Below are 24,099 nucleotides of genomic sequence, written 5' to 3' on the forward strand. Positions count from 1 at the left end.
TCCTTGGTAGCTGCGGTGCCCAGGAGCCCGTCTGGGGGCTGCTCCCGTCCCCGTGAGCCTCCTCGCACAGCCCATCCCATTCCATCCCATTCCATCCCATTCCATCCCATTGTCCCGGCGTGTCGGGCCGCGCTCCGCGGGGCTGCCGTCCCGCCCGGCCGCTGTCAGGTTGGACAAACCCCGGCGCCGCTCGGCCTCGGCGCCGCTTTCCGGCCCCTCCCTCCGGCCCCGGGGTCCCGCGGCCCCTTCCCCGCGGAGCGGAGCGAGCGCGCGGCGCGGCCCGGTAAGTGCGGGGCGCGGAGCCCCGGGCGCTCCCGGAGCCCGCTGCAGCCCCTCTACCCAGAGCCCTTCCCGGGACAAATGCGCGGATATTTCCTTGTGCTGTTCCTCTCTTTCTTTTTTCTTTTTTTTTTTTTTTCTTTTTTCTTTTTTTTTTTTTTTTTTTTTTTTTCCTGTTGGTTTGAAAGCGGCAGTTTTCCAAAGGAAAAAAAGTTGCTGTGGATGTTTCGGAGCTGTTGGTTTATTGAAAACAACTCGCTGGGTGGAGGCGAGAGCGGCCCGCGGGGCGGGGGGAGTGTTTGCAAAGCAAATGTCATTTGGCGCTGGGGGAGAGCTGCCCGGATTGCTCCTCAAACGCGTCCGCCGAGCCGTGCAGGCTCGTGAGCCCAGCGAAAACCAATGGGAAGTGCGAAAGGAAGAGGAGAAGGTACATGGCAGAGCTAAGAAAAGCGCTCTCTGCCTGCTCTTGCTGGTATGCTCGGATTTCTGGAGTGAGCGGCGTTCAAACGGACCGGGGGCTGTGCGGGAGCTCCGGCGGGACAGGGCAGGGATGTGCTGGGGCAGGCTGGGGCACCAGGCTCGTAGGGTCAGCGGGAAGCCGAGCTGCCGGCCGCAGAAGCGCTGCGTGCGTGCGGGGCTGAGCCCACGCCAGCCGGCTCTCGGCCCCCATGCCTCCCCTCACCTTATCTCCTCCCCTATCGCCCGCAGCCTTCAGCAGGAGCCTGCCGGTCCCCCCGAGCTGAGCCGCCCCGAGATGAGGTCAGAGGAGGAGGGTTTGGGCACACGGTCTGTAACACCTGCAGGAAGGGCCTTGGAGCTGGTGTGTGCCCCACTGGTATCGAATTTTCTCCCTCAGCCTTTGGTTTTCTTTGGAAAGGAAAGTTGCCGTTATTGCCAAGTTATATTAGCGTCGAGTTTGGTTTCTTTGCACCTATAGGCGATGAGCAGAGGGGCGGTGTTTGGAGTTTGTGTGGTTTTCTAACAGATCATCAGCACCCGAGTTCTCTCCTTTCCTCCCGCTCCTCATGACACACTCTTGCTTTAGGCATCCTGGTCCTTTCAGATGCAAATGGAAGCTATGGATACATCCCATAAATGTGTCTTTACTTGTAGCTTACGTCATTTAACAACAAAAACTACAGCTCATGCTATACAGGTCACGGGTGTAAAATTGTCTGAGAAGATTTTGGACATAAACCCCCCTTATCAGTGGAATGGATGAAATTAGTTTTATTATGAAAGATTTTCCCCTGATGACAGAATGGAGCCTATAGAGGCCAAACCCTAGTCTTTTAACTAGCTCTTCTCCCGAGTGGCGTCAGCTGGACCTTCAAAATCACTTTGAAGACAGTTATACCAGCATTAATAGGGCTGATGTTGGCCTAAAAATATCTTCCAAAAATCACACTCTTAATTGGCATTGCTTTGTTGGCAAAGCTTTCCCGGTGCTGCCTTACTCTTCAAGAGCCATGTTATTTTAATTGCATCAATGTATTCTGTCATGAAGGCAGTGCTCTGAGCAGGGTTTATTGAGTTTAGTGTAGAGCCTGGAGCTTTAACTTTTCCACTGAAGACCAGAAACTCATGGCAAAGCCATGGAGCTCTGAGAGCTCCTCAGGTACCCCACTTCTGTGGAACTGATGGTCTGAGCACACTGCATCAGGCTATTCTGCAAGTGATAGTGGAATAAATAATGAGTAAACAGTAGCCTTGCAGTGTATATAAATAGTAGGTAAAATGGTTTTCTTTTAGTTTAAGTCAGTTTTTGTGACTGAAGAGATCTCTCTTTACTTTCCATCCATCCATTTTAATACCCTTCCAGTTGCATTAGATAATCATGTGATATTATACACTTCTAAATTTCTCTGATCTGCTTGAAGCTGGAAGAAATGGCGTTCTGCAGTTTTGTGCACTGAGTGTAGGTGGCCTCTGAGAGGTGATGTTGGGCAGAGAGTCCCCCGCAGTGCTTGGTGGCATTAAAGATGACATTCCAAACAAAGCTCTTTCTGTCCCTCTCAGGCATGAGCAGTGGGAGGGAAACAACAACCCCCATCTCTGGGGGCGGGGGGTGAGTGTGGCTGAGGATCAGCTGGATCCCACTGGAAGAGGCTTGTGAGCTCCCAGGGAGCCTCACCAGAGTGCTCCTGAGTCACTCCTGCAGGTGTGTGAGATGGAGCCCACCAGGCCCCCCAGGCTGCTTCCAGGGGCTCAGGTGGTGGATGGCAGTGGAACAGCAGCACAGTCAGGAAGTGGCATCTTGTGCATCTGATCATCTGTCCCCGGCTGGGATGGAGTCCTGGTGTTGGACCACTTGGAAACTGTTTTGCTGGACAGTTCCTCAGTTCCAGGAGGGGACACTGCTGGGGCTTCCATGCTGCCAGAACCCTTTCAGCACTGCAGGACATCCCTTCCTCTGGATTTGCAGGAGCAGAGTGGTTGCAGCCCTTCTCCAGGCTGCTTCCACACTGTGATTTTGTGCCTTTTTTGTGTGTACTGGAAGCTCTGAGAGCTCCTGTTGCTCTCGCTGCTGTTGTGTCTGGTAACTCAGGTCTCACAGGCTGCAGGGAGACTGTTGGGGAAGGAAGGGACCGTGGCTGTCCCTCCCCATCGTCCCTGTGCCCCCATGTAAAGCAAACCAAGCCTCCTGCCAACCACACCTCTCTCTGCTGCTTTCTTTCCTTAATCCAGGGAGATAAGAAATCTTTACAGGATTGCTCTTCCCTTTCAAACTGTCCTTTGGAAACGTTTCCATGCCTGGGAGTTTCTTCCCATAGTTTGTGGGTACAAGGTGGGATTTAGCAGCTTCTGCCAAAACCAGAAGTGTCTCTTACATTCTGCAGAGATTTTGGTGGCTGCTGAAAGACTTGCAGTGGGCACACACTTTGCTCCAGCTGCCTTCTGGCTGTTCAGCAGAGGAAACCAGAGTTCTGCTGGCTGAGGCCTGCCTGCCTCTTCATGAGCCTTTGACCTCGGGGCCACTGTGATCTCAGGTGGCCTCACAGTGCCCTGGGAGCTCTCCTTCCTCCTCTGTCCCAGGGCTGAGTGTGCTGAGGTGTTTTTCTTAGTTGTATGCAGATCCCTAGTGACAGAAAGAACCATGACTCAATTATTGTGCCTCTTATCTCCTCTTCGATGTGCCACCAGCCCATATGTTTAGAATAAGGCTCTGATCTCGTGATATGGGCTCATGCATTCACTTTTGTTTAGCTTTTCCCCCCATTCTCGTGCATTAGAAATTTGGATTTCCTTCCAGCTCATTGGCATAACATAAACCTTTCTTTCTGCTGGAAGTGACATGTTGCCTTTAATAACAGGGGCCTGTATTTAATATCCCAAGAAGTCCTTTCCAATTCCATGTTCGTACAGATCAGGAGTTAAACAGAAGAAACTTTGGAAAAATGGGCTTTCCAAAAAGTGGTTTGTTCTCTCCTGATTATGTTATTGTGGTCTTTCTGTTGGAAATCAAACAGTCAAAACAAACTTAGGTATGAAGAAATGCAGCTCACTTGTGGCCTGGCCACTCCTCCTCCTGTTGAACGTGACCAGAGCAAGACCAGACAATTTGAGCTACGTTTTCATTCTAGTGCATTACAAACCTAACCCATTATTCATGAAAATTAAGCTGTGTTAATTACATCCCTTGCTTTGCATTATGGCAGGCGTACATTCCTGTCTGTCTCGTTTGCTCACGAGCTCCGTGGGTTGGAGCCAGAGGCAGGGAGAAGTTGAAGCCGTGTCACTGATCACTGACTTCAGCATGCAGATGAGGCCAGGGCAGTGTGTTTGAGCAGAGATGTCACTGGCATTTACTGCTGGGTGCACTGGAGCCTGGGGCTTTCCCCAGCGTGGGCTGGTTTTTATGAATGAAGGCAGGCAGGGAGTGCCCAGCCCGGTGCCAGGAATGCTCTGTGGGTCCCTGGCACAGCTGCACAGACAGACGGACAGCCAGCTGCCATGGGCTGGGCTCAGGCACCCCGGCAGGAGCTGCCACCAGCAGGTACCTCCCACTCTTTCTGTGACATGAAGGCTGAGGAAGTGCCCCTCCACACTTCGCAGACTTTCTCCCTATTTTGGTAGGAATTTTTTTTTTTTTTTTTTTTTTTTTTTTGTGATCCTTGGCAGGAAACTTCTTTTAGTTTAGTTCTAGTTTTTGCTCCTGACTCTATTCACTGAGAATACCTTGGAGACAAGGAGCTCATTTTTTCCTGTATCCAGAAAACCTTTTAGTAACTGCTAACCCCTTACACCTGTACACATAAGTCAAGAAAGGATCTTAAAGCAGTTTTGTCTAGACTGCTGATGGAGAGAGAGAGAGAGAGAAAAAGCAATTCCTGGGGCAGGCATACATGACATTTTGGAAATAGAAAATACAACCAGCAAAGATTATATCCCCACCAGGGCTGGCAGAAGGGGTCTTATGGGTGTTCTTAATCCACCTCACTGCAAATCCAGCCAGGTTAGCTCAAACCACCTTTGTTTTTGACTTGAAGTAGCTGAGTCTGCACTAGCACAGTGAATGTTCCCTCTGTCCCTCCTGCCAGACATGTGGTGGGGGACTACTAGCCAGCTGCTGGTCCTCAGCCAGCTCCTGCTGTAGCCACGGCCAGGAGACACCGTCCGTGTGTCCCCTGGCTTCACTTAATGAGAGCTGGCCTCTTTGACCAGCAGCTGCTTGAGATGTGCCCCTTACACTGTTTGTGCTGTCCTAAATCATCTCAGCTTGGTACCTGCCCCCATCTCATAGCTGTCCCTCCTGGGAAATTCCACAGGTCCCTGGTGCTCAGGGTGGGCCAGCTGAAATCCTTCAGGGCATCAGTGAACAGCTCTTTTTCCCAGGGAATGGCAGACCTGTTCTTCTGCCCGGCATTTGTGAACCTTTTAGGATGATACTGCATATGCATGGAGGTTAGGGGATGCCTATGGGATCTGAATTCCCATTTAAGTTATAAGGCAATGTGTTGTCTCAGTTTCTGTGGCAATCACATTTGAAGTGTTTTATAGAAAAAACTTCTAGGACTGCTGCTTTTCCATGGTATGCTCTGGCTTTGGAGGTGACGTTACTTATAAAAAAAATTAAGGTGAAAGCTGGAAAAACTCTTTGCTGGTGTCATGAATCAGATCAGAATGGGAGAATGCATTTAAAACTCTGAAGTGAAACCTTTTCACAGGAGAGTGTTACTTTAAATATATGTCTGGAATGGGGAAAAACACCCACTTCTGCAAAAGATTTTTTTAAAAATAATTAAACTCTACTGTTTAGAAATGATTAATTATTGTAACATGTGAGTGCTGCAGAGTTTCATCTACTCACAGTAGTATTTCAAATGATTTAAAGTTGTTTGTTCAAGGTTTGCTTTTAGTATGTCATTAAATGTAATGGATTTATTCCAGCTGTCCTCCACAAATGTATCACTTGTGAAGGATTTTGCATGGGAACAGGCTGCCAGATTTTAGTTTTGATAGCAAAGCCCAATTTTGTTTTATTTTTAATCTAGTTTTGCTTTGCTAAGCGGCTCAAAGAGGAGTTGGCAGAGAAGATGGTAGCAGCTCTGCTGGGCAGAGTTACTGGCCTGGCGTGCACCTCCTGAAACGCCCTGAGCCCAGGGTCAGGGCTGGGCAGATGGTGCAGATCCCTGACCCCACTGACCACTGCCAGCCCGCCCTGCTCCGGGCCCTGCTGGCCTCTGCCTCTGCACAGTTCCCACGAGCACTCCCTAATTTGCTTTAGACAAAGCCAAGTGGATTATCTTGAGCCACTAATTAGACTACTGAAGATAATCCTGCTGCCTTTTGAGTTTGTCTCTTTTTTCCTGAAGTGAATCAGAGAGGACTAAGAGAGGCTGTTCCTCCATCCACCTGAAGGAGCTGAGTTGCTGAGCCTGCCCAGAGGCTCTGCCAGCTCTGTGGAGGCCAACTTTTTATTTATTCAGTTTCCATAAGCAGGACACTCACATCTGGTGGCACGGCACGTCCTGTTCTGATCTCATCTGCTCACGCGTGGAACTCTGTCCTGCAATCCATACAACATCCAGTCTGATGATCCTGAATGTAGGATCTTGGGCATGATTAATGTATAAAACTTGGATGGCTATTTGGGAAGGATATAATGTGATACAGAGCAGATTGGTTTGGGGGATTTACTGCTCAGTTCTGAGCTGATGAAGTAGAGTAAATGGCTCTGCTCAGGAGAGCTGCAGAATGCTCAGAAACATTCATTTGCCTTTAGAGCAAAACCAAAAATGCAGTCTGCTTTCTGACATGCTGTTTGGTTCCTGGCATGGCTGCCTGCATATCCAGGAGGATATGTCCTGTGGAAAGTGTGTGTAATAATTCGTGAGCTTTTGTAAAATGCAGATGTTAACAGCAAGAGTGCACGATAAGCAATCTCTCCTCGCTTTTATTAAGATGTTTGCATTCTTCTCAAGGTGTTGACATAGCACACTATGCCCTGGGGTGCTGCAAGTGTCTGAATATTTAGGATGTGTAAAAGAACATTTAATAATGTCTCTCCAGTCTGGGCAAACAGGTTAACTTGAGTGCATCACTTCTATTCCTGCATTTAAATAGAGTGAAGTGCAAGAAACTCACTGGGGTTTACTTAAATTTACTAAAATCTCTCTTTCTGTAACAATTTAAAAAATAAATCAGCACATTATGATGTTTGCCATGAAAATGAAGCATATGCCTAGACCAGACAGCTCATGTATGTAATTCTTGGTTATGTTTCTGTGGTTTGGAGTTGCTTGTCTCTGAGGGTGTAAATAGCACTTAAATTGTGTAAATTGTGTCTTTGTGCAGTGCTGGGCACTGTGGCATTCCAACATGCAGCTGCACAAAGTTCCATGTTGCTGCCACAGCTGGGGGATGGCTTTGCACTGGGAAAAACCCCACTAACTGGGAACTGGAACTCGATAATTGTGTTGGATCTAGATGATCTTCAGATCCCTTCCAACCCAAACCATTCTGTGAAAACAGGCAGTGAAGTGTGTCAGGCAACCATGGGTGTGTTTCACATATTCTCCAGTGGGTTCAAAATTAAACGTTTCCATTTGATTTTAAGCCTGCTTTTCAAAAACTTGTTTAAAGAGCCTAAATAACATCTGCCATCAGTAATGTTTGGGCCTTAACAAAGGGCAGGACTCTCATATCGGTGACTAAGGTGGCTGCAGAGCTGGGTGTTCTCAGGAGCAGAGCTGAGGATTTCTCTAGTAACTCAAGTAACAACTTCCAGTTTTCCCTCAATGCTGTTTTTTCCTGATGGGTAAATCAAGCAGGGCTTGTTTCCTCATTAAAAAGAAAAGCTAAGTGAAGGAAGATAACTGCTTTCTGCAAAACATTCTATTTTCATCTTTTTTTAATTAACAGGTCTTAAGTTGCAGAATGACTGTCATCCATCTGACCTGCCTCTTGTCCCCTCCCCTCCTTAGTGACACTGATATTAGAAGTATGGGAAAACTTAGACTGTTGGCAAAATGGGTGGAAAATCAAATGTTTAATGTTTTGCTTGAACATTTTGTGGTTTCTCCTGAAATTCTTCGTCTGAAACAAAGGATGTTCTTTGTTCTTTATTGGGAGGCTTGTTTTTACTTGAAAAAAAAGTGCAATGTCATTGTGGATTGCAGAAGTTTCTACAGAAATGACATAAGTTCTCTACAAAAACATTTTTTAAGACCTGGGAAAAAAGGAGACAGTTATGAACTGCAAAAAAAATTGACTGGTTTGATGTTTTTTTGGCAGATTCTTACAAATACGTTCAGAGTCAAAATGTTAGTGATTTGGAAAAATTTTGAAATAGAGTAATTTCACATGACCCCCTCTTGGAAGCTTCTAGGTTTTGCATTCTTTGCTCCAACACAATTCCCACTGAAGAAATACTTCAAAAAACAAAGATTATGGATTCTTTTTAAAATGTCATTCCTTGCTTTTCGGGTAACTGCGCTGTGTTTATGTATCTTAATCTTACCCTGATTGATATGATCAAAACAAAGCATTCATGGATTTGTTTGGAGTCTGCAAAGGATGTGAACTGAACCATGAGACAGGCAGAACTGGCAGGCCCAGGGTGCCCAGCTCGATGTGGGGGTGCTGTGGGGTCCCCTGGCCACCCTGTCCCCTGGGCACCCCATCCCCTGTCCCCTGGGCGCCTTTGTCCTCTGGGCACCCCTGTCCTCTGGGCACCCCTGTCCCCTGGGCGCCCCATCCCCAACCCCCTTGTTCGGTGGCACCACAAGGGCTCCCTGTCCCTCCACAGCCGTGGGCACAAAGGCCTGGGAGCAAGCAGTGAGGACGGGGGGATGGTGGGGATCTGAAGTGGGAAAGAAAGGTGGCTTTGGGACGATGTGGTGGTCCCACACCTCCTGCCCTTCCAGCCAGGCTGGCTTTCACTGCTGGGCCTGTGCTGTCAAATAGCTGGTAGTTGTCACTCCATGAGTATTCCTTTGTTATTTGAGAATTACTGAGACACTTAATTGGCTGTTCATTAGCTGCTTTAGAGAAAAATAAGATTTGATTAATCATCATTTCAGCAAATTACAGCCTGTTCTGCAGGCTTATGGAATTAGGCAGTGAAGAGCTGGCTGGAGCTGTGCCCTGCCCTGGCCGTGCAGCCCTGCCTGGCCTCACCTGGAGGGCTGGGGGGGCACAGAAATCGGGGTCACCCACCCCAGTCAGGCAAGGGGCACCCCAGGGTGGTGGGTGAGGAGCATGGAGTGCTGCTGGGCACAGTGCAGGTGCTGCCTGGGGCTGGGCATTCCTCACAGTGAGGCCATGGCACAGGTGCCCAGAGCAGCTGGGGCTGCCCCTGCATCCCTGGCAGTGCCCACGGCCAGCCTGGACAGGGCTTGGAGCAGCCTGGGACAATGGAAGCTGTCCCTGCCCAGGGCAGGGGGTGGAGCAAGATGAGCTTTAAAGTCTCTTCCAACTCAAACCATTCCATGATACTGTACTATAAACACAGCCATTGACAGAGACGACTTGTTGGATCCATTCCTAACCTTTGAGGTCACTTCACTTTTTGTTGCTTTTGTTTTGTAAGCAATTGTCACCCCAGTTGAGATGAAACTTCTGAGCTGAGATGTTGAATTGACCCTTGAAGAATATATATTTTTTCTCTGAAATAGTCCATTAAATTATTCCAAGTTTTACCTTACCAACAGGCTAATTTCAAACATATCTGGGTTTAGTAAATTATGCAACAGGGAAGATAGAGCTATCACCTTTGCTTTAGAGTAAAGGTCAAGAGCTTGAAGACAGGAAAGCTCAAAGATGCAGAATGCAGTTGTTAGAAATCCCACACAAGGTATTTGCAGATGTTAAATATCAGGCCAAGGATTTAAAAAGCAGGTTCTTTACATGAAATTGCTTTGCTGCCTTCTGGCCAAGAGTTAAAAGACCCCCCAAAGGTTTTCTGTTTTCTTCCATCTTTTTGTCTTATATCTTTCCTCTTCCAGGATCCTTGACTGTTTCTTCCCTTTAATCTCTTTTAGGGGCCCTCTCTTGGCTGTTGAAAAGCAGCTCTATCTGCTCCCCCATCTGCCCACGGCTGGTGGAAAGAGGAGCAGAGACCTCCCTTTCCCTTGCCATGTGGGACTCCCTCGGCCTCCCTGTCTTGATTTAGCAGTGGTTGGGCCATTGACCATGTTGACATTGGGATTACATGGAATTTGCTTGCACAAAAGCTGGGGAATAGCACAGCCCGTGTCAGTTTGCACTTCACCCTTCTCTGAGCAAACACTCAGGAAATGCCTGCAGCAGGCTGGTGCTGGTTGTTATCCCTGGGTTGGTGCACAGCATTGGGGACCTCAGTGTGGGGCTGGGGCCGGACCAGCAGCAGTGACAGGATTTGGGGACTATTCTCCCTCTGCTCCTCTGCATCTTCTCTGGTTCATTCATGCTTGGCAGCTTCACAGCGGGTGTAACTCCCCCCTGTGCACAATTTGGGAAGAAGAGGCATTTCCTCCTTCTCTCAGAGTAGTGTTCTTGTCAAGCATGATGGCAATTGCAAATTCAAACCAGAAGTAGATCAATAACAATAGAAGAATATTAACAGAAGAGTTAATTGATAAAATTTAGTGGTTTTTGGACACTGTTAATTGCTTAGCTGATGGCAAACCTGGAGAGGATCAGATGGGACTCTTCCACCCCAACATGTGCAACATCTTCATTGCCAAAGATCCCAGGCCAGATGCCCAGGGCTTTGCTGGGTCTTGAGGGGCCGCACCAGAGCTGCCTCAGTGACCAGCCTTGGCTTTGGCCCTGGAGATGGTGGTGGCCCTCAGCAAGGAGTCCCCTCTCTGCTGGGACTGCGGTCTCTGCTGCGCCAGGCACCCAGGGGAAGGGAAACAAGGGCCTCAGCAGCCCCTCAATCCCCCCGGGCTCTGGGAGGGGGAAATGAGTTATTTTAGGGCCCCATTGGGGTGGAGGAGGCAGCCCCGGCGCTGCCCTGGCTTTACCTGGGTCAGGCAGCCCTAGGCTCAGCTTTGAAATGTGAAGCAGCTTCCTTAAGCATTGCAGGGGGTAGAAAGTGAATTAACCATATCATAGGCACATGGTACTTCCCTGCTCAGATTACACTACAAAATCTGGGCAGTTCCTAAGATAGAGCTGGAAAAGGGGATTTGGGAGTGTGAGCAGCACTTGGAGCAGAGCACAGCTGACATGGCTGGGAACAAAAGGTGACAGGAGAACTCGCCACATCTGCACTGCTGCTCATACACAGGTCAGCAGAAATTTTTCCTAACTGGACATTTGTTGCAAATTTGCTGGGAGAAGTGTAAAATAACTTTGTTTGAGTGCTGGCTTTGATTTGTGCCTTGCGTTCTGCTAGTTGCAGAGCTTGTGTCTGGCTGAGTTTCACTTTGGTTTTTGTACTTTGTTTTCCAGATTTACTTTTTAACTGTTCTTTAGGCTCTAAAACTGTTGCTAAATATCTCCAGTTTGATGCAGTTTAAAGACTTAAGTACAGAGGGGCGGTTTGCTTTGTTAGTTAAGGCTGCTAAAGCTGGGTCTTTGCTGCTTGTGGACAAAGCTTTTTGCTATTTTGCAAAATTCTCCATAAGCAACACATGTGTTTGTGCTATTAGTCAGATCTTCATGGGCTTTTTTTTTTTTGTTTTCTCCTGAAAATGAGCTTCTTACAAAAGCAATTATTTTTAATGCCACTTCTGGCCTTTTGACTGGGAATTCAAAGTTTTACCTCACAGGAGGCTGGAGCGAAAGTTAGGTTTGTTTTTGTTAATGTTAGTCAAGGAGTAGCAGTGATTCACTGTGACAGGCTGAATGTGAGCCATATGAACCGAGCTGCACAGGCATAAAGGAGAATTGTGCTGCAAAATATCTCCAAGTAATTTAGATTTTGACACACTTACCACTTCTCAAGTTGCATTTCCCCGGTCTCCTCACACTCCTGCCCTTCCCCCACCATCCTGGATCTGATGTGATGGAAAAATATAGGCATTGTCTCTAGGATTAGGAATGGCTGGGCTAAAAGTGCGTTTTACTTCTGTGGATTTTATTATAGCAGTGTGAGAGCTTCCCAGAGACATGGCAATGATTGTATACACTTACATAAAGGGTGTTAAATGACAACTTTCTGGGCTGAAATAATAGAGTTTTGAGATGTTCGTTCCTATCCCTGGGAGCGTGCAAGCGCTGTGGGCTGGTTTGTGTCACTGGGACGGTCCGTGGCTGGGTTCCTGCTCCAAGCAGTGTGAGTTGTGTGCATTTGCTGGAGCCTGGCTCCCACAGCTGAGGGGGACAGGGGACAGGGGACAGGGGCTGCCTGGCCCCAGCAAACTCCAGGAACTGGGCATGGGGCCGCTGTGTCCCACTCTGGGGGCAGCATTCTACAGAACCCATTTTTTTTCCAATTAAACACTCCCGATTGCTTTTGTGTGTGTTTTGGGTTTTTTTGCTGTAATTCTCCTTTTTCCCCTTCTTTAGTCTGTGGTTTTCTTGTATGAATGTGTTTCAGTGTTGACTCAGATGGTACATACTCATAGCAGGACTTCATGTCCAGCCTTTTTATTGATTGAACATTGTAGCATTGGGGTGTGGAAAGGAATGGCAAATGGCAGTTCATACCATTATGAACATGGGGTTTCTTGTCAGTCAGCGAAAGGCAGAGTGTAGAGCTGTGTGTGAGGGCAGTAAGTGCAATATCTGTAAAATAAGGCATATTTTAATGGCTCTTAAACTTGAAGATTGAATTCTGTTCTCTTAGGAAGTGTATCCTGCAGCTACAACAGACACATGCCAGGGGCAAGGCGAGCAGAATGTGGTGTTGCAGTGAATTTGTTATAACCCAGTGGCCCACTCCCAAGTCTCTTTCTTCCTGAAGTTATTAGCCAGGATCCTGCTGGAAGTGGGGATTCAGCCAGACGTTAAGGTCACGTTGTGACCCACCTTTGCTGTTTAATGTCGAATATGAAGTTTTAAAAGCAAACCAAAAATAATACATTGGGTACTATTTTTGAGACAAAACCCCAGCAAAATGTCTGTCATCAGGTTTCAAATGATGCCTTGCTTCACTTTAACAATGAGCTATCCATTCTATGGTCTGAATTTATGGAATGTTAAACAGTTTCTGGTATTACTGTGCCCCTGCAGGAAGAACAGATGGTACTTTTGAATGAGATTTGCTATGGGATAAAATGTTCCAGGTCTTCACCAGATCATACCCATCTGTAAGAAAGGAATAGCATTTGTGTAAAGTAAACAAGATAAAGTCAAACAACTCAAAATCTCCTGCTGAAGGAAGAACAGTGCCTGTGGGCTGAGATGGTAGTACAGATTGGAAAGTAATGTGGAAAGGTACTGCTTAATATTATTTTAAAGGTGAACACTTATCTTGGTGAAACACCCCAAACAGGAAATCTCCTTTATCAGGCCCTGGGAGGCAGTGGTCAGGGTGTGAATGGTCAGTGTGTGACAGGAGCCTGTGTATAACAAGAGCACATTATTTTTATATCTTGTTTGATTTATAGAGCTTTGGCTCTCTGAGAAGAGCATGGAAACAACGAAAATCCAGATCCTGACAGTCCTTATCGTGCTCATGTGTAATGTGGCCCCCCCCACATTACTGAGAGGAACACCTCCATCTGGATGCACACCTTGCACCCTTCATAAAAGTTTGTCTTGTAGGTGAAATAGAGGATTGGCAGAATGGTGGGGTGTTGCACCATTTTCCTTCTCCATTCCTCTGGATGACCAGGAACTGCTGGAGTGATGGAGTCCATAATTTTTTTCAGAGCTCTGCTGGGATTCTCCCAGTTGACCTCCAAGGGAATGATTGCTTTCTCCTCCCTGGCCTCTGCAGTGTTGTGGTCCACATTTGGTGAAGGAATATCCCCTTCAGTTTATTTCTGTTCCTTACAATTCTGTTCCAGCTTTGTTCATATTGCCTGTAGAGTCCTGCTTTGCAAAGTGAAAAATCACAGGCTCTGCAGCTTTATCCACCCAAAATTAAGGTATGTATCATGTAAATCATGTATAGTCTCTGGAGCACTTCCCATCCCTGGAAGTGTCAAGGCCAGGCTGGACAGGGCTTGGAGCAACCTGGGGCAGTGGAAGGTGGAACTGGGTTATCTTTAAGGTCCTTTCCAGCCCAAACCAGCCTGGAATTTTGTGGTAAAGCTCAGAGCAAAGGGACAATGTATCCATCCCAAACAGTTTATTAATTGCCCACTGGAGAATTACCCAGCCCTCCACTGATTGTAGAGAACCTCATCAGCGAGGTGACTTCTAGAAAACTGATGTTAAACAGCACCAGTGATCTTCTGAGAACTTAAACTCAGGGACCTCTTTGTTCTGTTCTTGTTCTTTGTACTTGGGATACCCAGGACCGTGGTATCTGCCCCTTGCTTTCAGAATTGCACCTTCCAATTCAATGTCCGGTTTATTACTGAAACCCCGTGGGAATCTTCCCTGTGGCAGGCTCCAGCTCAGTCAGCTGGGTGTGCACGTCTGGCTGGGCTGCCAGAGCGTTTCCATCAGGCGGGGTGAGGCAGGGCCGTGCCACAGGAAGGCTCTCTGCAGGTGCCTCTCGCCTCAGAGAGCCTCGGGGAGCACTGACAGGGGAGTCTGGAAAGCTGAAATACCTCCCACTGCACCCCCTCTGCTTTCCTTGGTGGGGTTTTTGTCCTCCTTTCATTGTTGTAAATACCAAATATTCTCTACTCTTGGGAAATTTCATTTCATCTCTCATGTTAGTAACTTTTCCATCTTAATTTTCCTTCTCAGTCATCTGCTGGATTGTACATAACTGATGTGGAAGGAGGGACTACAAACTCATTCTTCTTCTTTTGTACTAATTATTTATTTCCCCTTGTACTGATTATTTACTTCCTCTTGTATTAATTATCTTTAGAGTTATAGGATTTCCTCAGCTGGAAAATAAAATAGGTTCCTTCCCTTCCAAAAGATCATTGACCAAAACATAAATATGTATTTTAATGTGCCAAGACCAAACAAATTGTTTGTACTAGTCAATACCACTTTAGCTGGAGTATTGTTTGCTGTGATGAAAATCAGATTGAATTTACTGTTTTGTCAGTGTGTTCAACAAAACCAAGATGATGATAAAGGAAAAAAAGTATTCTTGTTTAAATTATGTGTGTGTCTATAAGGTAACATATACAATTATTCAGTCAGCATTTTTTGTTAATGCAGTATCATCTGGTTTACTGGGATTTCTGTTTTGAATATTCCACCTGTGGTTGCAGGTGATCATGGGTTTACTTGTATTGGGTGATGATCAGTAAATTAAAGTATTCAAGAGTCGGGGTTGCAAGCTTACCCAGCAGATCACTGTAACTTCCTGTGGTATTAGAAAATGTCATGTGTAATTTACAAAATAAATAAGAGTTGCTTTCCTAATCTCATTCTGGTTTGTAGATTGAATATGGTACAGAACCACAAGTTGTTCTGAACACAAGAAGTGCACATGTGCATCTGAGGGCAGAAGCTGTCCCAGTGCATTTGGACACTTGGCAAACTATCACTGAGTGTGCCAGCTTGGGGTTCTGTGCAGAAACAGGAAAAACTCGTGCTCCTATCTCCAGGAAATTATTCTGCAAATTAAGGTTACCCCCTGGACAGTTTGGATCTGTTCCCTATGAAAGGAAGGGAGTCAAGATACAGGATTCCACGTGTGCTGCAGGCAAAAGGGCAGGATAAACCCGAGGTGGAAGATGGGGCCATACTCGTGTGACTTCTGTAAGCTCCACCTGGAATTATTGTTGTCTCTGCATGATGGGCTCTGAGATGGAATAGCAGAGCAGGTTTCTTTCCTTTTCAGTTTGGTACCCACCAAACCAAATTAATTCCATTATCTTTTATGGAAAGTTTGTTCAGGAACACTTGGGATTGATGGATTACATCTGTGGCTGCTGACTGATTAGCAGCATGATAGATGCAGCTTCATTTACAGGGATTTACTTTAATTCATGAGGAAAAATTGAAGGTTTCTTTCCAGCACTTTTTTTTGCAATAAAACTTTTCAAAGTGCTCAACAAATGGTAGGCTTTGATTTCCATTTGTTTAATGCCTGTGGTAGCCAACATTTCAATGAAAACATTTTAACCAAGTTTTGTTTTAGCTGAAGAATTTAATTGCTATATATAATAACCTTGATATGGACTTTGTTTTGTCACCATGTGAGAGGAAACTGTTCCCAGGGAATGATCATTGTTGCTTTTTCTGGATTTTATTAATTTATAATTGGCAATATGCCTCATAGTACGTCCAGTCCATACTCCAGATATGTTCTTGTCTGCAGTCCATGGAGGTTGAGAAGGCATGTGCAGGAATGCTGAAACAAGTCTGAGTTCCTTTTCTTCAGACCAAAGAATCATGTATTTTGTCAGATGCTCAACCAGATTCAGTAATTGGGTATTTTTCAGTGCCCAACAGCTAGACTTTCACCATTAATCACGATAGTGACAAAGTCGGGACGCAATTACAAAAAAATTATTTGCTGCAAACTTGCTGTATTGACATTTTGTTTTAACACTGATTTGGAATGAATTGGCAGACTGAAGCAAACCCCTCTGAGTTCTTCTGGAGGGTCTCAGATCCACTCCTCTGTTCTGAAGCTGAAGTTCAGACGATGGAGGCAGCTCTGGCTCACAGGTACGCTGTGCAAAGCTGCCTGGCAGCTCTCTTCAGCCTTCCCTGGATGAAAACCATTGTTAATTATTTTCAAATTGCCACATGGCAGCGCACAGGGCAGGAAAGGCCACTTGCTAAGCTGTCAGTTAAATAGTAGGCTTTCTTTGGCCTAATTTGGATTTTAGATGGGGGTGGGGGAATTTTCAGTTTGAACTGCTTGGAAAGAGCTGCCTGAAATAGGTGGGGAGTGCTCAGATGTTCCAACCAACGCATTTCCCAACAAAAGGTCTGTATTATTGTCACTGCTTAGGGGGTAGTGGGGTTCAAAGTGCATAACAGGGGACTGGATTATGAAAAATAAACAAATGCAAAACTTAAATGTGCTGCTTAGAGAGAGTTCTAAGTAGTGTCAGAGTTCTTTCATGGAGGAAAGGAGAAATGGGGAGAGGGAATCACAGAGGGGAGTGGGAATGACATCTCAGGTTTTGCATGCCACTGTCCCTGCAGCAGGCTCTTTCCTTGGTGAGGGGCACTGCAGCCCTGCAAATGGGAGCTCTGTAAAACTGTGCAAGGGGCAGGGGGCTGGAGCATCCTGAAGGGAGGTTAGAGGAAGGAAGCAGAGAGTGAGAAATCTAGTCCAGGATCTTGAAAGGATATATTTGAGGGGCACGGTTGTGAGATTGTGCAGGGGTTGTGCTTGGGTTAGTTTTGGGAAATGGTAAATATCTAAATAGTGGGAAACATCTTGGAAACTAGGGGTTTGTTCCTTCCTGAGAGGAAAGAGAGGAGTGCAGCTCTTTAAATAAATGAGAAAAAATTCTTTATTTCACTTATCAGAGCAGCCTCCAGCATTGACAGTGCTCACCCAAGCCCAGAGCCCGGAGCTGGTGCTGGTTCCTGGGAGCTGTGCTGCCCCATCACGAGGTTGTCTCCACATGTGTGCAGCTGCTCAAGGTGCTGTGGAGCTCAGGGACCTGCCTGCTGCCAAAAGAGCTCTCCCTGTGCAAATTAGTTCATAACTTATGAGCTTTGACAAGTTTTTGTTGGCTGTGCCTTGGGAAACATTTTTGAGTGGCTGTTGCTGAGTTTGCTTTAATCTTTTCCCAGATTTCTTTGGCTGGTGTGGAAATAGCTGGATTATTTAATTGTGTTTTTGAGGAGTATATATAGTCACCTGAAACTTGGTGATGTAAAAAGAAGAGAAAAAAGTGTATCAATAGCAAACACATTTATTTTCACTCCAGTGTAAGAGTTTGGCTCCTTCTGCAGCAGAGCTGTGACCCTGGCCCCGCTGTCAGGACTTGCTGAGCCTCCTGTGCATTGTCCAGAGAGAAACCTGGCCATGGTGGGTTTGTCAGGGATCCCGTGGTGGGTTTGTCAGGGATCACATGTGGGTTTGTCAGGGATCCCGTGGTGGGTTTGTCAGGGATCCCATGTGGGTTTGTCAGGGATCCCGTGGTGGGTTTGTCAGGGATCCCATGTGGGTTTGTCAGGGATCCTGCAGTGGGTTTGTCAGGGATCCCATGTGGGTTTGTCAGGGATCCTGCAGTGGGTTTGTCAGGGATCCCATGTGGGTTTGTCAGGGATCCCGTGGTGGGTTTGTCAGGGATCCTGCAGTGGGTTTGTCAGGGATCCCATGTGGGTTTGTCAGGGATCCCATGTGGGTTTGTCAGGGATCCCGTGGTGGGTTTGTCAGGGATCCCATGTGGGTTTGTCAGGGATCCTGCAGTGGGTTTGTCAGGGATCCTGCAGTGGGTTTGTCAGGGATCCCATGTGGGTTTGTCAGGGATCCTGCAGTGGGTTTGTCAGGGATCCCATGTGGGTTTGTCAGGGATCCTGCAGTGGGTTTGTCAGGGATCCCATGTGGGTTTGTCAGGGATGCTGCAGTAGGTTTGTCAGGGATCCTGCAGTGGGTTTGTCAGAGATCCCGTGGTGGGTTTGTCAGGGATCCTGCAGTGGGTTTGTCAGAGATCCCGTGGTGGGTTTGTCAGGGATCCTGCAGTAGGTTTGTCAGGGATCCCGTGGTGGGTTTGTCAGGGATCCTGCAGTGGGTTTGTCAGGGATCCCATGTGGGTTTGTCAGGGATCCCGTGGTGGGTTTGTCAGGGATCCTGCAGTGAGTTTGTCAGGGATCCCATGTGGGTTTGTCAGGGTCCCTGTGGCAGAGTCCTGGGCCGGTCCCTGCTGCTCTGGTCCCTGTGCTGAGCTCCCCATGTCCCATGTGAGCCCTTCCTCTCTGGCTCCAGGGCAACTGCTGTGCTCCCACTGATTCACTTTGGATCTGCTGCACTGGCGATTCCCAATGACACAGAATTTCATTCCTCTGGAATCCAAGTTCCTGCCCTGTTGTGCTGGGCTGGGCTGAAGGGGAGCACTGACACAATAGCCCCAAGACACGATTCCCCCCTCCCTGGCTCTGCCATTCCCTTGGAAAAAGGCTGTCTTTGTGCTCTGGGACTTCAGAAAGCCTTCAAACCCTGCACATTGAGGAAGAATAAGTCCCTGAGCTGCCTGGTCACTTCTGTTAATGCTTGGCTACTTCAGCTGAAATACCTTGGGTGATGCTTTTCCATTACTGCAGCATGTCAGATTCCTGTTTGGATTTGAGCGTGGGGAATGTCCTGAGAAGTTTCTGGAGCATCTCTGCCCAAGGGCGCTTCTGCTGGGAAGGGAGTTCTCATTGGAGTTCTTTTGGGAGGCTGCATGAGTTTTGATCCCATCCTGCTTTCTTCTTGTTTGTCTCCTCTTGAGTTCACTGTTGAATTGAGTAAAAATCCCCAAGACTCCCAAATGTCCAATTTTAAAAGCTTTTCCATGAAAAGGGGGTTAATGATAACTGACTTCCTATTGAAAACAAAGCTGAGGAAAACTGCCTGCAAAAGCTATGACTCCCGAACACAGCCTTGTTTAGCCAAGAACCAGAGTGTTGACAACTCCACAGTGCTTTACTTTCAATAACAAAAAGCAGCTTGTTGGACTGGGATTTACCCTGAGGTTCATCCTACCCCTCTGCTCCTTCTGCCCAACACAGGGGTTCAGCTCAGCTCAGATTCCATAATTTGCAGGCAGAGATGATGAGACCTGGGCCTGAATGTTGCATAAGAGCAGTGATGGAAACACTTCTCCCTTTTCATTCATCCTCCCGGTGAATAGCCTGCAGTTCCCTCTGCGAGGAGAGCAGCAGTCCCTTCCAGCAGCCATCCCTTCCAGCGCCTGGTGAGATCACAAGTTTCTGGATTGAGAGGGTGTGAAAGGAAGATCTAATCCATGGGCTGGCACAGCCCAGTCAGGACTTACTGGGTTTAGGGTTTTTTTCCTGGTTTTCATACAAGATTGAAATACTCTCACAAATTTCCATTTTCTCTTGCATTTAAAAGGGATTGTTTTAAAATTGTTGTTTCCTTCCGTCCCCTCCCTTCTTCCTCCCTCAGTCTAAACTGTGACCGCAGGCAAGGAGAGCTGTTGGCAGCTGCAGCAGCCCGGAGCTCTGGCTGGGGAGAGGTGTGAAAATGCTTGGACTGGGGAAATACATTCCCCTTGCTCCTCGGGATGGGTATGCACATGTGCTTCTGCCTGCTGCCCTGCTTTCTGCTGAGCTTTCACTGCTGTGAGAGAGATTCAGCAGCACCAAAAGATTCACCAGCACAGAGCAAGGCTGTGTTTGGTCCCTGCTCATGTACAGCTTGAGCCTGCAGGGCCAATTTCATCTGGCTGGCACTGGTAAAGCAGGAGAATGTTCGTGGCAGCTCTGTGGGCTGATGAACTTGCTTTGTGCACAGGCGGCGAGTGCCAGCCCTGCACTGGCTTTCCCACAGGTTTTTTCTTTGTGTGTCTGAACCTTAGGTGTGGATTCCCGGGCAGGCTTGGGGGCTGCTAGCCCAGTTACACCCAGTGTGCTCCCAGTACCCAGCATGGGAGGGATTGCACAGATGGCTGCCACCTTCTGCTCTTACATCAGCCTGGCATCTGGCACCGCTCACTCTCAAAAGTAGAAGATACAGATCAAACCAGCATTTCTGTTACTGTCATCCTCAAACATGGCAATTTAGTGAGGGACTGAGAGGTGGGACAGAGAAAGAATTGTTCTGTCAAAACCTCTTCACAGGGATCTGCGGCTGGTGAAATTGCCGGTACATCTTAAAGATGGAAATCAGTGAGTTCTCCTACAGTGCACTGGATTTATTCTCTTTACTGCTTTTTCTTTATAAACAGCTGTCTCCTTTTGTTCAGTGAACATTTGACAGAATGCTCCTGTGTTGCTCCTGTGGCATCTCTTCCACATGTGCCCACCTTCTGTATGTCTCTGGGGCACCCTTCACACAGAGACATTGTCTTTGGGTGAAATCTTTGAAGGAGAGTGCCTCCTGTCACCTCTGCTTACCTAAAATAAGCTTTCTGGTTCAGCACTGAAATGAAACCATCTGGAAAAAGAATCTCCCAATAAAATGCTCCTCTTAATTTAAAGAACTTGCACATTTAAAATGTCTAGATCTTCTGTGGGAACACACTGGTTTCATCAACATTTTAGAGTAATACGACTGAACAATTTTAATCAAGTCAACATTCTTCCTTTTGGTTTTATGTTATGGCTTTGAATGAAGTAAATCACTTGGAGTATATTGTTTTGAAAAAATGTCAAAATTTATAACTTTTTGGCCCTAAACTGCATTGAAATAAGCATCTTGAAATCTTGTTTTATTCCCCTGCCAGGAGACAGGAATATGGTGTTTTTCAGCCAGGACTAGTTACAATTTTGATGGCTGCTGCTGTTATGGATGTCCCATCACACAGATACTGGGTTCATCTGCTTTCCTTTCCCATGAAAATGTGTGCCTGCAGTTCATGCTTATTTGGACTGTTTTTAAAGCTGGTTTTACATAAAGTGTCTTTATTCTGACTTTCCTAGGAATACTTTTTCAAGAGGGAATCGAGGCATAAGGAACTGCAGCAGTGTGACCATCCTCCATTTACTGCTGGTTTACCTCACATGTTTATGTGGGTAGAATTTGAGGGACTCACACTCAGTCCAGAGCATTGCCCCTCTCTTGCACAGGCACTCCTACTTGCTCAGGAGGTATTATGAGCACAGGAATGGCAACAATTTCTTTAATAATGGCCCAGTAAAGCCAACAGGGTCAGCCCTTGAACCAAACCAGGGCAGGATATACAGGTTAGGAAATTCCACAGTGGACATGAATGGAATTCTCCTGGGACGTGAAGCAGTGCATGAGGGCTGGCATGGGTGGCACATGGTTCCCTTGCTGTAGAGCTCTGTAAAGCTTTCAACAGAGCCTTTGAAAGACTTTTATTTTAGGTGTGCAGGGCGTAATTTGTCCCTCAACGGAACAGCAAAGGTCAGTGACATCAGTAAGAGTGGTGAAGGACATTGGTGAGAGTACAAAGAACCAATTCTCATTTTAGTGAAGCCCTTGTGTATTGCCCTAGTTGTTTAAAAGGACATCAAGGAAAGCATTAAAATAGTTAATGGAAACAAATTATTGCAATAACATCTGCTGGTATTAAACTCCCCTGTCCTACAGAGCTAGTGTATTGTTTTTACCCTCTTGGCTCAGAGACCTTTCTTTATTTACAGCTCCAGCTTTTGGTGCCTCTCCCCAGTAATGAGCTGCTGTCTCCAGAGCATCATTGCAGTGTTGGGGCAGGGCAGGGGTCCAAGGTGGAGCACACCAGCTGTGGGGGCTGGCAGGAGCACGGCTCTGTGTGCAGGGATGGGGGCTCAGTGGTGCTCAGCAGCCCTGTCTGTGCTTCCCTCAAAGATGGTTTTCCCTGTGCCTGAAGTAGAGGCTGTTTCTTTGATAAGTGAGTTTGTGGTTTGGGGGGAGTGAGGGGTGCGGGAAACAGATGGAGAAAGCACAGGGCAACGCAGTGGTTTAAAGGAATGAAAAGATACTTTTTGTTGGTGTCATTGCACCAAAACCAAGCAGCCTCTGAGGAAGGAAAGTGAGCCTGAGGTGAGGAAAGGGAAGGTTGTGGTGTCATTCATGGAGGAAGGGCTTATAAGGATTTCAGCCTTATCAGTTAAGCCTGAAAACCCAAATGCTGAGGGATGTGGAAATGGTGGGAAAAGGAAGGCACGGGGGACTGAGCAGGGCACGGAGCAGAGAGTGTGAGAGGCAGGGACAGTGGGTGAGAGGCGAGGGAGCAAGGATGGGAACAGAGGAAAGACCGGCGGTGACCCAGGCAAGCAAACAAACCCTCGGATGGAAAAAGGTGGGGGTGAGGGGGCCAGGGGGTGACAGCACAGGGGAACAACTCCTTTCTCCAAAGCAGGATTGTCCTGTGATGAGCCCTCAGCTGTCCTTGAACGCTCTCCCTGTGAGGGATGACTGCTCTCTGCCTCTTGCTTCAGCACAGGGGTTTCTTTTGGGAGTGTGTGCCTGAGGCGTTTCGGGGCACCCTTTACCTGGGGCTGTGCCCCAGCACAGACTGGCTGGGCAGGGGTGTTCACACCAGCTCCCCCTTCCCTGTCCCACAGGTGATGCCTGGCCCTGCCCTGGTGCACACTGAGGCTGCCACACCTGTGTCTCTGACACCCACATGGCCCATTCTGGGTGCTGGGGCTCTCTGGGACACCTGATGTAAAAAAGGGAATATGGCCAGGGCAGAGCTGAGCTCAGCTGCCTCCCCATGGGGTTTGCACTGAGGCATCACAGCCAGGAGGTACCACGGCAGGGGATGTGACAAAATCCTACTGTGAGCCCCTTACAGAAGTCACCTGTAGTTGTTCTCCCATTCATTATTTCCCAGCTAAAGCAATGTAACAATTACAAATTTGGATTACCTGGAAAAGCTGCTGAAAGCAGGATAAATTATTAATTCCCAGGCTACGTTCTGAGGAATTAATTTCAGCACCACATATTGAAAATTCTCCTTCATGAGAAATAGCCTGGTTTTGAGAGCAGTGAGATTTTGAAAAAGTGAAATTGTTCCAAGCCATTATTGTATTTTCTGACAAATTTATTTTTCAGTCACTCTCCTTTAGCACACTCAGCTAATATACTCAAATTAGTAGTAGGAAACCCACATTTGTAAGAATTCTGTCTCTGTATAAGGTACTGAAGTAATTGGGATTCCAGGGCAGAACTGTGGAAATTCTTAGCACGGTTTGCCCATATCTTATCAGAACAGGCAGGCATTTCCCACAGCCTGGCCTCTTGCCAGAGGGACTGAGCAGACTTGTTGGAAGCCCCCTTTGAATGGGAGAAGTAATCTTTCTGAATGGATTTTCTGGCACAACTCCTGTTGTGTGTATGGCTCATTGTTCTGGGTGATGTGGCTGTATTTTACCCCCTAGATAAATGTTTTAAGGTTGTTGGTTTTTTTTGATGATGGGAGGGGTCCTGGGAAAATAATCAGATTGCTGGTTCTATAAAATTTCTATAGGCAAATTGGTTTTTTGTTGTAAGTGGTTTTCCAGGTTAATTGTGTAGCTTTGTGAGCAGAATTTTGATATAAAGGACAACAGCTGATTAACCCTTGAACTTTTTGATGTTCAAAGGGCTTAGTAATTAGAAAGCAAACCATTTTCTCTTCTTCAAGGCATTTTAACAGTGCTGTTATGGCAGTTCATGTATGTATAGATGTATATTGTGTGTTCATAGTATAGTATAGTATTTAGTATTCACTAAAAAGTACCACTGGTGTTGTCAAAACTAAAAGAAGTGGTTGCCAGTGGTGGCACAACCTCAGTTGT

At 47.0% G+C, this 24,099-nt stretch overlaps 1 protein-coding gene across 1 annotated transcript in view; it reads left to right on the forward strand.

Annotated features, from left to right (window-relative positions):
- Positions 1–235: 235 nt before the first annotated feature.
- The window catches only part of FBLN2 (fibulin 2), a 95,653-nt gene continuing 71,789 nt past the window's right edge, over positions 236–24,099 (forward strand). Inside the window, exon 1 of the mRNA XM_071440087.1 lies at positions 236–283. The gene's annotated coding sequence lies outside the window, so the exon portion shown is untranslated. The remainder of the gene's footprint in view (positions 284–24,099) is intronic.

This window comes from Agelaius tricolor, unplaced genomic scaffold, assembly GCF_023055355.1.
Source record: "Agelaius tricolor isolate 1412-34295 unplaced genomic scaffold, bAgeTri1.0.p SCAF_14, whole genome shotgun sequence".
NCBI classification, from domain to species: domain Eukaryota; kingdom Metazoa; phylum Chordata; class Aves; order Passeriformes; family Icteridae; genus Agelaius; species Agelaius tricolor.